Here is a 14,324-nt window from a genome sequence, read left to right as displayed (position 1 = left end):
GCATAATCCTCCCTTTGACACTAAGAAAATTTAAGTGTCAAGACAAAATAGCAAGGAGGACTTTGAATGCCAAGTTAGGGTATCAGATGGATTTATAAGGAAATAAAACAGTAAATAAGAACAAGACTCAATGGTCCCAGATGTATTTACCTCTTAAAAATAGTCTAACTTTTATTCTTAATATAATTAGCTGCATTTAACCGAAGAATGAACGTCTGAAGTCTGTGTTGCAGTTACTGACCTCGTTCAGCCGTCTAATTTTGTTTAGTCTGTGTCATTACATGTCTAGTAAAGTCTAGTAATTCCTGTTATACCATCGAAACTATGGAAATGGAGACTGCACAGCCAAGACTGAATCCCTTCTGACTCCAAGCCTGGCACGTTTCCTACACACCTCTCACAGGTTTGAGAAGGTTCTAGAAATCTGTGCAGGCATACCTAGCCAGTGTTTCCTGATTCCAGGACAAGTCCACGTCTTACATTTGGATGCAATCTGCCTACAAATGTGCAAAACTGAAATCACGGAGTGACATCAAGTGTCAGAATCTCCCAGAACAGGTAACACCTGTTGTGAGTTTCTTAATACACTATAAGTTATACAACTTCAATAACTTCCAAAATGTATGCTCCTAATTAATGGTTGCTGTTCCCATTGGGAAGAACGGGTGGAAAACTAACATGGGGCTCCGTGATGCCCGTGTTATTCCTGTAACACAGGTTGACAAATGTGCCACTGAAACTTGGCACAGCTGGCAAAGAGCACAGGCATAGAAACACAGTCCCTCTTCTCGCTTCCTGGTGTTATATCTGACTCTGCTGTGGCATTTAGAACAATTTTCTGTGTGTGACTCACAATGCAAATTATTTTGATATTAACCCCTTTAAATTAATGGAAATAAAGACAAAACAATAGCTCCAAAGAAATTTGCCACCTAGAATAACCACATTCCCCCCAACACAAAATTAAAGGCAACTTCTGTTATTTGATGACTTTCATAACTAATAATTGGCTGTCTGTAGGTGATTAAATTATAGATTAGAGTTTTCAGTCACTTCAACAGCCAGTTTAGCTGACTCTTTCACTAAACAGACAGATCGTTGAATTAAATTTAGTAAATATATTCTGATATGGAAATGATCCAAGTCAGAATACTGCTTAATTTCTGCCATTTCTCATTGCTTTAAATGAACACTGAGTTCATCTTTTATATTTTAATTACATTATATACCATTCTTAGATTATTTTCAATTGTTTAAATTAGTACATTTCAATTGATCTCGCAATTTCCATCAAAGTCGGTGTCAAAACACTAGCTAGCAAAGAATATACATGTTAGCCTTGAAATCACAAATTGAATATACATTTTGATTTTGTTAATGATATGTAGATATTTTCCAGCTACTGAGATTCAAGAGTGAGCCTTGCTATGCATTTCATTAAAATTTTGAACTAAAATCTTTTCAGGCAAACCAACAAATGTACAAAGAAAACAGCTCTAGATTTTTACTTATCCTCTAAGACTGTCCCACATTTAAATTTTCTAACTAGTAATAATACTGGTACAAAAGACGACAAAGAAATGAAACCATATTTCATAGAGATGGCCATGGGAATGGCTGAAATACCTTATTTTTCTCTGAGGTGTTAGATGACAGGCAGAATCCTCCAGGAGTTACTGGAGTAGAGACATGGTGAGGACTGGTTATAAAGCTCTGACCCACCCACAAAGCTTTTTTTTTTTTTCCTCTCTCTCTCTCTCTCTCTTTCTAATCTGTGATTGGAGTGATTCAACATTTCACCAGAAAGACATCATAAAGATGTGTTTGCCTGCTTAGGCACCATTTAGGAAATTGGTTAGGAGGATGACATCACTCAGAAACCAAAGAATTTAGCAATATCTATACATGCCTGTTAAAATCAGCTCAAGTCTGCCAGCCCCAGTTTTAAGTCACCCTCTTCTACACCTGTGCTTAAAGATATTTACCAAATTTTAGAATATTCCTCCTACCTTGCACAGTCATGGCCCGTGGGCTTGTTACAATGAAGAGACAATGGAATAGTTTCTCTCTTGAGCAAGGTAGCCCCCAAGAAACTCCTTGGGCATGGAAAAGAAGAGCAAAACATCCTTTTTTATTCTGTATTTCTATTTTTCTATATTTCTTCATTATATTTTCTATATGTGTATTTTTTTAATTTTAAAGTTGTCTGACATTTTCTTGTTATGATTTCTTAAATAATTCCAGGTTCCACCCTAATCCCCTGGAACAAGCCACACCCAAAGAGGTTTTTGTTTGGCCTTCATTAGAAATACATCTAATCCTTTACTAAGCAGTAAAAATTCACTTTTAGTTGATTTTTAGTAAAAGTTGAGTATTTTTAGTTGATTTATAACTGGGTAAAAATCATAGGTGCTGATTGGATATTATGATTTCAAACCTTGATTTAAAATTACTATATATTTAGACACAGCCAAAGAAATTTGGGGGGTAAAAATAGATAAAAGAAACTTAAGTCTGAAAGTGCCCCATCGTTAGCATTCACTGAAAAGTGTAACACATTTTGAAGATGGTTTCTCTTTCCTGTGTTTTAGGAAATGCAACAGAGGGACAGAGAGGAAGCTGTTGTCACAAGCTCTGCCAGCTCTCTGGGGTGTCAATGAAGAAAGTCCACCTGAGCTCATTTCAGCTTGACTGGGGTCCACAGAACCATATTATGCTTTCCTCAACCTTGCTAATAGGATCTCCAGGGTTACTTAACCCACAACCCTCATTACTACTAGAAGGGCAAGAGTATAGGCATAGTCTTCAGAATCTGTGTCTAACAGCAAGACAAATTACCAGATTTTTTTTTTAATTGCTGGATGATGTCAGGTCACTTAAAGAAAAAGACCTCAATCATTCACAATAACCAAGAGCAGGAAACAACCTAAATGTCCATCAACAGATGAGTGGATAAAGGTGTGGTATATAAACATAATGGAATACTACTCAGCTATGAAAACAAGCCAACAAACATGAAATCTTGCCATTTGCAACAACATGGATGGACCTAGAAGATATGCTTGGTGAAATAAGTCAGATGGAGTAAGAAAAATCATAGATGATTTCAGTACTATGGGGAAGATAAAGAAGCAAAACCAATAAACAAACAAAATAAAAATAAACTGTTAGACTATAAGAACAAATCAGTGGTCGCCAGAATGAAAGAGGAAAGGAGAGTGGGTAAATCAGGTCAAAAGGGTCAATTTTATGGCAAAGGATGCAAACCAGAGTTTGGGTGGTGAATATAGTGTAGTGTATACAGATGTTGGCTTATAATGCTGTGCACTTGAAACTTATATAATGTAATAAACTAATGTTACTTTAATAAAGATTTTTTTTAAAAAAAGTAAGAGAAAAAATCAAAACCCACCCTCTACACTGATCTTTCTACCCTTAAGTTCCTTCATGAGACAAAAGAAAACATTCTTTCATCACGGACAGTTAACCCGGTAGTAGGTAGGTCGCTGCCTCAGTGAGTGTCTGTACGTGCTACCCCTTGCTGCTCTAGGTCTCTCTCCCCTTTCAGCCTCCGTCCCCTGGAGGGCATCTTCTGGCCCTGTCTACTAACCAATCTGCTGCATGGTTCTTTACCATGGTTCCAGAAACAGTCTGCTGAGCTGGCAGTGAGTGGACCTGGCATTTTAGCCACCCTTTGCTTTGCTCACTTTTCAGTCTGTTGGGCATGTCCAGGGAAATTTTTCCGATAAACACACCAAGAATTTCCCTCTCCTATACTCTCTTCTCTCATCCTACCTGATTTTGAGTACTGGTGTATGAAGATCGGACACAGGGACATCTTACTGTTAATATCACAACCATTAAAAAAAACCTAAGAGGGTGGCATAACGGGTTAAGTCTCAGCACTATGAAACTATCGTCAGCCAGTGCAGCACAAGTTTGATCCCCCACCAAGGAGCTGACCCACATGGCGCAGCAGACCTCTCCTGTCTCTCCTGCTGCTCCCCTCAGCAGTGTATTTCAATAGATCTGCCTGTTCTGCTCCCCACTCTGTCTCTGCTGAATCCTCTCATCTCTCTGCACCTCTGGTCTACACAAAAGAAAACATTCTTTCATCACGGACAGTTAACCCAGTAGTAGGTAGGTCGCTGCCTCAGTGAGTGTCTGTACATGCTACCCCTTGCTGCTCTAGGTCTCTCTCCCCTTTCAGCCTCCGTCCCCTGGAGGGCATCTTCTGGCCCTGTCTACTAACCAATCTGCTCCATGGTTCTTTACCATGGTTCTAGAAACAGTCTGCTGAGCTGGCAGTGAGTGGACCTGGCATTTTAGCCACCCTTTGCTTTGCTCACTTTTCAGTCTGTTGGGCATGTCCAGGGAAATTTTTCCGATAAACACACCAAGAATTTCCCTCTCCTATACTCTCTTCTCTCATCCTACCTGATTTTGATGCATTTTGATGCACAGCTCTTGTATGCATAAATAAATAGATCTTTAAAGAGAGAGAGAGATTTACAGAGATGTGAAACGAGAGCCCTGACTTCAGACACTCCTAAGTCCGTGCTGGAAACCACCGACCTCTAGTTTTTGTTCTCATTGTTGCACAGAGCAATGAATAATAAATCTGCATTATGTCAGCATTTTAACACACCTTTGGCCCTCGATCATTTACAGCTAAAAGCAGTCTTAAATGACACAGTCTTTTGTGAATAGATGATATAATGTTTGTCAAGTGTTTAACAGGTAAGTGCTCCACAGTATTAGCAGGTAAAACAGGGTGATTTTTGGTGGCCAGGTTTAGGAGTTATCTTCCTGCCTCAATTAGAAGAATTATATGAATTCAGTATAAGAAGACAAGGTGTTCGCACACCAATCAGCGAAAGGTGTAAACGGTAATATTTGAATAGAGGTCAAGGTGAGTGATGCCAATGGTAGTATCACAGGAAGGAGGGGTAAGGATTGTGTGTGCATGAGGGCTTCAAGGAAAAGAAGGAGAAAAATTAAAAACTGGATGCTTGGAAAGGGACAGCTCTAAAACTAGAGAAGCATGAAGCCACGACGACAGAGTGGCTGTATGACATCTGCTCGGAGCTGGCGTGGAGTTGTAGGGGAGAGAGGAAGACGAAGGAGGGCACGTCCCACAGGGAGACTCTGATTCCAGCTTGAGTTGAGGCCTAATCTAAAGGCAGCCTCTTCTGAACTCCAGAGAAGAAAAGCGACTGGTAAAAAGGAGTGTCTTAACAAGAAAGTCCTGGAAATTCTGAAAGAGGAAGAACCCAAAGGGTGAGACACCTCTTAGACGGCCACAGCAGTAACCCAGTCAGCAAGGTCAAGCAGAAGAAGAATTTGCTGCTCCAGAGGCCCTTCTGCCATGAGACAAGGTTAAGGGCAAGGTTCTCAGATTACCTGGAACAGCACATGCAACTATAGTAGAGCAGAGGCCTTTGATGGAAGCTGAGAATAGTGAAAGGAAAAGTCTCTCACCTCTTGCTTCCTTAACTTCTAAAATATGCATTTGCCATCATCATAAGCGCAGTAAGATTTCAACTCTATTCATAAATGTTTGGAAAAAGAATTGAAAGAACTACATCAAGATAGAAACAGTTTGGCTCTGAGTGGTAACTTTATGGGCATTTATCTTCTTCTTGACAATTTTAAATTTTCAGCGTATTTTCCATAATAGATATACGTGCATTTTAAAATCAGAAATATTTTATCAAAATATCTATATGGTGGGATTTATTTCCTTCCCAGTAGCACTGCAGTGAATCATGTATAAAAGGAGAAGTAACATCCCAAGTAAGAAGATTTTGTGAGTAAAAGTCTGATATTCTATTTTTTTTTAATTCATGTTCTCCCCCATTATTGATTTATTTATTTAAATTTATTTTCTGTTGAGTAATATTTGGCTATTCCCATCAGGTATTGCCACCATAGTATACGCAAAGTTCTAATATTCTAATTTGGAGATTGCATACATTCTTTTATTTTATGTTTTGGAAACACCTAGCCAGGCTAGGAAACACCTAGCCTGGGGGTAACTGTTCATTCCTCACCCCTAGATGTCAAGCACTGTGATTTCCACAGCCACCCTTGTCTTCCTCAATGACTGGGACAGGCAGTTGGCTCATATCAAGGTGCTCACTAAGTGTTCACTAAATGACTTAGTCATGTGCAGCACATTGTGATGCATTTCTAGTCTCTTCTCTACTTTGAATGAACACTGGTACTTCCACCTCTGCCTTTTACACGTGACTTACTGGTAACTTGAGAATATACAAATTAGGAAAATGTCTCACCTCTACATCGATAGTAATGTCAGCTCTGGAATTATCTAATGTGTGATATAATTTCATATCAAAAAGGAAGTCCCACTTTGACAGAAAATTCCACATAGTAATTTTATTTTATGAATGACTTTCAGTTAGATAGATTGAAGTCCTATTCAATCATAACAAAGATCACTGAGACAAATTACCCTTTTCAGATAACAATGGATCACTGTAGAAACGTAAGTAGCTATTATTGGCACAAGCTAATATATATGAAGGGGTCCCTTGCATGGTGTGAATTTGGGGTCACCTGACCAAGCATCCTCCAACATATACTTCTTGAGGTATCTTTATCTGAGAATAAATTCTTCCTTTACAATTGGCAATAAAACAGCATGATCTGTTAATGGCTCAGAGAAAAATAACACAGGCTTCCAAATTCCCATAGAAAGGGTTTTGAGGGAGTGGAAGGAGAGAAAGTCACAGAAGGAGTTTCGGGGTGTGTGAAGAGGCTAAGCAAAAGAATGAGAAGGCTTTGAATAGACTGGGCCTAGACCATAGGCAAGGACGTCCAGGAATCCAAGCACCAGAAGCAAACCTCGCCTATTCTAGGATATTGCCCTGGGCCAGCCATGAGTGTGAGAAAGTTTGCACATGAAGCAAGCTTTTTCAGGGAGTGTAACACCTCAGTCAGAGTATTTACCTTGTTGCCAAGTGATACCCCAACATAGCTGCTTTGGTTGGCAGACTGTGGGAACAGATAACCAGTGTTGTGTGATTCAGTGACTCGAGAAAGCCAATAACCTTCCTAAAACTTATCATGTCAAAAGCATGCAAAGAGAAAATGCATTTTCAGAGCACCCAAGAATGCATGGTGAGTCACGAACTCACTCATCATGTACCAGGAGAAACGCAGCTCACAGCACTACATTTCTTGCAGGGATTTAATGATATAACATTGGATGCATGTGACCACTGTTGCATGCCTCATTCGACTCTGTTATCCTCATGGATTATTTACAGGATAAATGGATTATTTATAGTACTTTAAGAATCTTAATTTAGTGTTTCTGTCTTATCTAATAATTTCCTAGTACATTTGGCCAGTGCTGTATGTGTAGCAAAAGTCATTTCAACTTGACTTTCATGGGTACTTAGAAGGTACCCATAAGCTTCCTAATTATAGATGCATTCCAAATCTACATGTCAACTCCTTTTGTTTCCGCCCTTAAAAATGTCTGTATCTCTTTTCATTACAAGTAGGTTAAAGACCAGAAACTGTTTGACACTTAGTATTAAAAATACATACATGATTCAAACACAGAATTCAGATCTTGGTTATCTCTAAAATGACTGGATGGGTCAATTAATTTCTAGGAAGGAAATGTCAAAGAAATGTTAGATGAATCGTGAGACAGGAATGGGTTTCATCACAGGGCTGGATCAGAGAACTGACATCATGTACAAATCATGACAACCTCATTTAGACTTGTGTAAAAATGAGGAGGAGGGAGCAAAATTATTGCTCAGCTCTTCCCCCGTTAATTAGTCATGAGCAGCGATATGGAAATAGATGAGCGGGTGATGGGGGCAGGAGGAAGGGGAACAGCCACAAAGACTCCTACTCTCCCCCAGCCTCAGCCTTTCCATGGATTGAGATGGCAGATCCAGCCTCCCAGTGGATGGCTGCTCTTGACCGCTTGTGGCCACTGCATTTTCAGCACATCCAAAACTCGGCGTCATTCTCCCGTCCTGTTTTTCATCTACCCCCATCTGTCTTCTAGTCGTCAAGACAAAACCAAAGTGACGTCCTTGACTCTCTTCATTTGCGTTCAGTCCATCACTTAGAACATCTGACTGATTTTAGTTTTGAAACCTGATTTGAGTTGCCATGCTTCTCTTTTTTCTCTAAAGCAATTGTCTGCTCTGGACCTCATCATCTAATTGCCAATTCTCTAGTGTCTGGTCCCTGAAGTTATAAGCTAGATCTATTTACAGTTTATTTCTAACCTCCTAAAAACTCTTCAGTAAGCCCATTTTAAGTACAGAATAAGGTCCCAGTTGGGTTCACATGAGTTCAAGATCATCTGTGATCTGCTCTCTGACTTCTCCTATCACATGAGATACTGTAGAAAAGTGATATCTGTCACATAGTGGATACTCAAGCTAGTTAGCAATAATGATTATTATCATTATCATTTCCATTGCTGTGCTTAGAAAAAAAATTTTTTTAATTTGATTTTCTATGTGTGCTTCCCTAGTAAGCCTCTTGAGAGCAGGTACTTAAGTATCTCAACTTTGCAAATCCACAATACTGTACAATACATACTCACTGGAGAGACTGGTTTACTACATTTTAAAACAAACTGAAGACACACTTTTGTATCCCAGTTTTGATCCTCCCTGGCACTACTGAGGTAACCTCAAAGAGTGAGCTTCCTTCTCTTCCCCTTCGCTATGTAGATTAGAAACTTTCACTTCGGGTAAATACCTAGGAGTGGAATTGCTGGATCATATGGAAGCTCTATGTTTAGTAGGGATTGGGGTCAGAATGGGGGGGCTGCAATTGTATGGGGAATATAACAATAAAATTTATAAAAAAAATAAATAAAAAAAATTGCTCATGTCATAAACATGAAAAAAAAAAAAAAAAAAGAAACTTTCACTTCCAGGACAGGGAGCAGTGAGGGCGTGCCCCATGAACAGGATGTGAGGGATGTTGAGTCTTGGGTCTAGGAGCTCAGAGACTTCAGCAGCAGTTTCGGGGCAGGACTCCACAGTCAAAGAAACAGAAACCTTGACTTTGGTGGGTTGGTAGAGGCACAGAAGAGGTCAGGCCTGTGGCCGGGGAAATGTTTGCTCTACCCCAGGATTTGGAGGGAAGATAGCAACTAGGATCCTCGGACTGGTAAGCAGGAGTAAGTGTCGAGTACGAAAGATGGAGGCAAGGACCTAAGATGGAAAGGTCAAGGTCCGAGTAAGCTCATGGACAAACGTCTACCTCAGTTGCCTCAATATTCTAAGTTTTGTACTTAACCCTTAGCTACAAACAGAAATAAAACTCTCAGTGGGAAAAGCAAAACACTTTTGAATGTGGTGCTAGTCACCATGCACCAGGTAACAGATTATATAAGATCACAAGAATACTGGTTCGGAGAAAGAACATAATTTGAATGATTTATGTTTGACACAGTGAGATCATCCAAAGATCAGAAGAGCTCAGTTTTCCATCCAGTCAGGACTTGTGGTGGCTTATTTTATCCTGATACTTAATCCATACCATTGAATCTCTTGCTTATCTGCAGTCTGAGTCAAAGGAATGACTATCGCCAGGAGCATATTTCTTCCCAGTGGTTTTTCTCTTGACACCCTTCCAACACTATTTCAGTCATGTTTCTTGATCACACCCATATGCTTATGGCTTTAATACAGAAGTGTTCCCTTTTTTTTCACTCACTGGGATTGAGCACAGTAATTTAATGTTTTTATTTTTTATTTTATATTATTTTATTTTATTTTTATTTTTATATTCCCCATACAATCGCAACCCCAATTTTGACCCCAATCCCTCTCCCCCCCAAAAGAGTGTCTCTGGTTCATAGTTGTTTGTTGATTTTGATTTTTTTCTTTCTTATAGTTATTCTTTTTCCTGGTCCATATTAAGGTTTTCTAGATTCCTGCTATGAGTGAGACCATCCGGTATTTTTCTTTTTCTTTCTGGCTTATTTCACTGAGCATGATCCCTTCCAGCAAACAAAATCCTTGCCAACAGAATCCAGCAATGCATCCCTAAGATAATTCACCACAACCAAGTAGGATTTATTCCAGGGACACAAGGATGGTTCAACATCTGAAAATCAATCAATGTAATCCAACACATCAACAAAAAGAAATATAAAAACCATATGATAATATCCATAGATTCTGAGAAAGCATTCAACAAAGTACAAAACCCATTTATGATAAAGGCCTTTGAAATTCTCAGGATACAAGGAACATACCTCAACATCATAAAGGCCATATATGACAAGCCCACAGCCAATACCATTCTCAATGGTGAAAAGCTGAAAGCATTCCCATTAAGATTTGGAACAAGACAACGTTGTCCACTCTCACCACTGCTTTTCAGTGTAATACTGGCAGTCCTAATTTAATGTTTTTATAGTAGTGACTTTGTGTTCAAAGGGTCTTTAACTCATCAGACCCAGCTACACATTGTATCAGTCTCACATCTCATCAAGCAGAGTTAAGAAACCCAAAATACACGGAAAGATAGGAAATAGATCCATACCACTTACTCAAGGAACATTCTAGACTTTTCTACAACATTCAGCTATATATATATCTTTGGGACCATTCTCTTAGAATTACAAGTATTTAACCATTCTTAATCTACCACAGATTTCTTTTTGCCTGGTCATGAGAACATGAAGCCCGTTTCAAAAGAAATTTGGGGAGACTTCATCTTTTGGTCATTCCACTTTTCTAATAAAGATTCATGACCCTTATCCTGTATCTATGACTCATATCGAAATTATGGTGCATGACTTGCTAATACAGCATCATAACCTTGAAGCAAAGATCCTCTTTCATCATCATATTGATGTGAAAAGATAAGCAGATGTCCTCATTTCCAAAAGTTCTGATAAAATCACTTAACATAATAAATCTCATGAGTTCCAATATCTCTGGATAAAATTATGAAGTAGGGGAAATTTAAAAGTCATACACCCATATGCAAAAAAAAAAAAAAAACCAAGAGGATAGCTGTTACAAATAAAGTAATGTAAGTTTAAGCAGAGTATCTAATCAAAATAAACATTCATTAATACAATTATTATTACTACTAATAATAATATTACTCCCAATAATAATAATATTGAAGAACTATCGGTCATTATCTCTACTTGATTGTTATACTAACATCTGATATTAACCGTGTGGTTTTGACGCGGTCACAACTCACAACTTCTTTGGGTTTCCCTTTCTCTACATTGTAGTGGTCCCAAACAATTTATAAAACACTTCAGTGTACATTTTTTTATTTAATATTTTCAGTATCTGCTTGAGTAGGAGGAATCACTGTTTTACAGCTGAGCAAAGAGAAGAGCAGTTTAGTCGAGGAATTTGCTGCACTGTTAATGAAAGGTAAAGATGAAGTTAAACCCACATATCTAGGTCAATACTCTTTCCACAGACAGTAACTTTCATTTACTTTCAAGTTTTGAAACAACGTGTGAGTCTATCTTTCTGGATTAATTAAGTAGCTATTAAAACAAGGCCACTCCCTCTGGACTTCCCCAGTACCTGGCAATGCAACTAGCAAGTGGTTAAGTTCTCAGTCAATGTGCTAAGTTAGATCCTGCACCCCCATGCTGCCTCTGCCTCAGCATCCCAAACTCACATATAGTTGGGGTTCACTCTACTTTGGATGCTCTCAGAAAGGGGTATGTGTACAAATCTTTGATTCGTATTACCACAAATCTTATCTATTGGGAGGGGAGACCAGAACAAGGATAAGATTACAAATGGGAAGGAAGTAGCAATCATTCTGGAGTGAGAGTGGGGTATTGGTACTTTTTGGTGTCCCAGTGACCTTTTGTCTATGCTTGAACGAAAGTGTGAGATGACCTTATCTTGTCTCATTTTATCATGGTCTCAGAGTAACGTGTCTGAGGTTGGTGTTCTGTGACCTGGTTTTCATCTAACAGGAGAATAGCAGGCGCTAGCTGTGAGTATCACAACAGCTTCTGGATGTCAGGGTTTGCTGACATTTTTATTTTCTTCTAACTGCCAAACAGCACTTATTTCTGAATGAACAACTTCACGTAAATTGAAAAATCGATTGTGTAACATGGTAGATTACAAAATTCATCCTTGTGCAGTCAAGCTACTTTGCCCCATTAATTTCTTTTAAAGAAAGGCCAGTTCTGGTGTATGTATTTTGTTTATCGGGAGAAGCTGATCATACTTAACACATCAGGTAGCAGTCTATGGTGCGTTTGTGTCATTTATTTAAATTTTTTTAAATAAAACCATACAATGTTTCCCTCTTCTTAGGCTATTATTTTTAAATCCTTTAGCTAACCCTTTACCTACATATTTTTCCTACAAAAGTTTAAGGAGTAGCAGTATAAGCATGGTCTTTAGAGATACACATACACAGTTCCCCTCTTGCCATATATCTAAAACAGTAATGTAAAAAAATTTGGTTACATCAATTATTTGTTGTTTACATTATGACTATGTATAGGGAATCCATAGCTCAGCCACATTTATAACTGTATTTTCTACATATTTTGTTTTCCAAGCATTATTAATTAACTCTTTGCAAAATTTTGTTTAGTTTCACTTTTAAATAACTCAACCGCAAAGCTTCTACTAACTGGAAAGAACTTGCTTTAATACATTCAGACACCTAAGTGTCTAAACAATTTCATTTTGTTAAAATATTGACACTTGAGAGCTCCAACCTGTTCCAACCAGCAGGTTGCTCCCTGAAGGTCTGTCCTCCCGTGATGCCAAGATCCGAGGACTCCTTTTCTGTCTTGGTTGGATTCAATTCTCTCTCTTTTGATGGCCAATAACTCATTGATTTCAGCAAACGCTGATGAATGCTTGACCAAGTAATAGCTGACTTGCTTGTGTGAGCTTCATAAAAATCAGATATTATTTTATACATACTCTAGAGCTGAGATCTGCAAACTCTTTTGTAAAGGGGCAGAGTAGGCACTTCATTATCAAGGGTCACGTGGTCTCTGTCACCATTATTCAGCTCTGGGGACAGGGGAGGGCAGGGAGACATAGCAAGTGGGTGCAGCTGCCTTCAAATACAATTTCACTTCCAGGATCAGATGGTGGGCCCTATGCTGTAGCTGCCATCTCTGACTCTGTAGAAACTGCACATTGATACCCGAAATGCAAGAGCATTTTCTTCAGAGCATATAAGAAACAATGCCAAAGAGTTTACAAAAAAAAAACTGACATATTCTATAGTCTTCTACAACTTGGTTGTCCGATTCTACACTGTTTCTAAAATTCAGCCACTAAAAGTCCAACTTATTGTAATATATACACATGCTGATTTTCAAGGAAGTACAGCTGAAATATAGAATGTTTATAATGCAATGTTACTTAATAGTTAATATAAATAAACAAAAATAAAGATTCAAAAGAGGTAGACATTGTGAATAAAAATAAATAAATAATAAAATAAACTTCAGCCAGGTAGTCTCTTGTGGGTATAATTCGTTTTATCTTTGTTACTCCATCTAATGAATTAAAGCATCACAAGTGATTTATCCATTCTGCAGTCAGTTCACATTTTAGTTGTTTCTAACTGTTATCTCCGATGTCGTTTTCGAGCATATATTCCCACCGACACTCTATAAACACATCCCCAAGAGACACTTCTCCAGCACTTGATACTGTCAAATTCCTTAATTTTTTACAGTCTGGCATGTATAAAATGGTGTGTCAGGATTTTCATTTCCTGATTGCCAAAGACATGGAACATTCTTTCATAATTCAATGACGATGTGATCTTCCTCTTCTAGGAAATGCTTATTCAAATTTTTTTCCTACTTGGGGATGGAGGATTTTGTTTGTTTTGTTATTTGTCTTTCTCTTGTCATTTTATTAGCTTTCTTTATGCATTTTGTTGCAAAAATATTTGCGATTTAAAAAAACTGGGGGTGTGTTTTTTAACAATTAAATCTGTCTACGATTTCTTAGGACATTTTGTGTCTTCTACTTCAAAGTCAGAAAGATGTTATCTCACAGCAATTTCTAAAATTTTTGCCTCAAAGAGGATGAGAGCAACCCTGAGCAGGTCTGTCTGGTGTACTGCAATCTGCTGGTTGCTCTCTGTCTCTTACTTTCTAGAAAATCAACCTCTGGTCACCTGGGTCGGGGAGGGACGGCTAGGAGTGTGGGAGAGAATCTGAATGTCACCTGCTTCTTTAACAGGCTGAATCTGTGCATCTATTTCTGGCTCTTCCCTCCATTCCTGAGGTAGTGGTGCTGTTAATTCTGCAGCCTTTCCTTCCTGTAAGT

The sequence above is a fragment of the Talpa europaea genome (genome assembly GCF_964194135.1).
Source record: "Talpa europaea genome assembly, chromosome: 13".
Classification (NCBI taxonomy): Eukaryota; Metazoa; Chordata; class Mammalia; order Eulipotyphla; family Talpidae; genus Talpa; species Talpa europaea.
Note: the sequence above shows the minus strand (reverse complement) of the source record.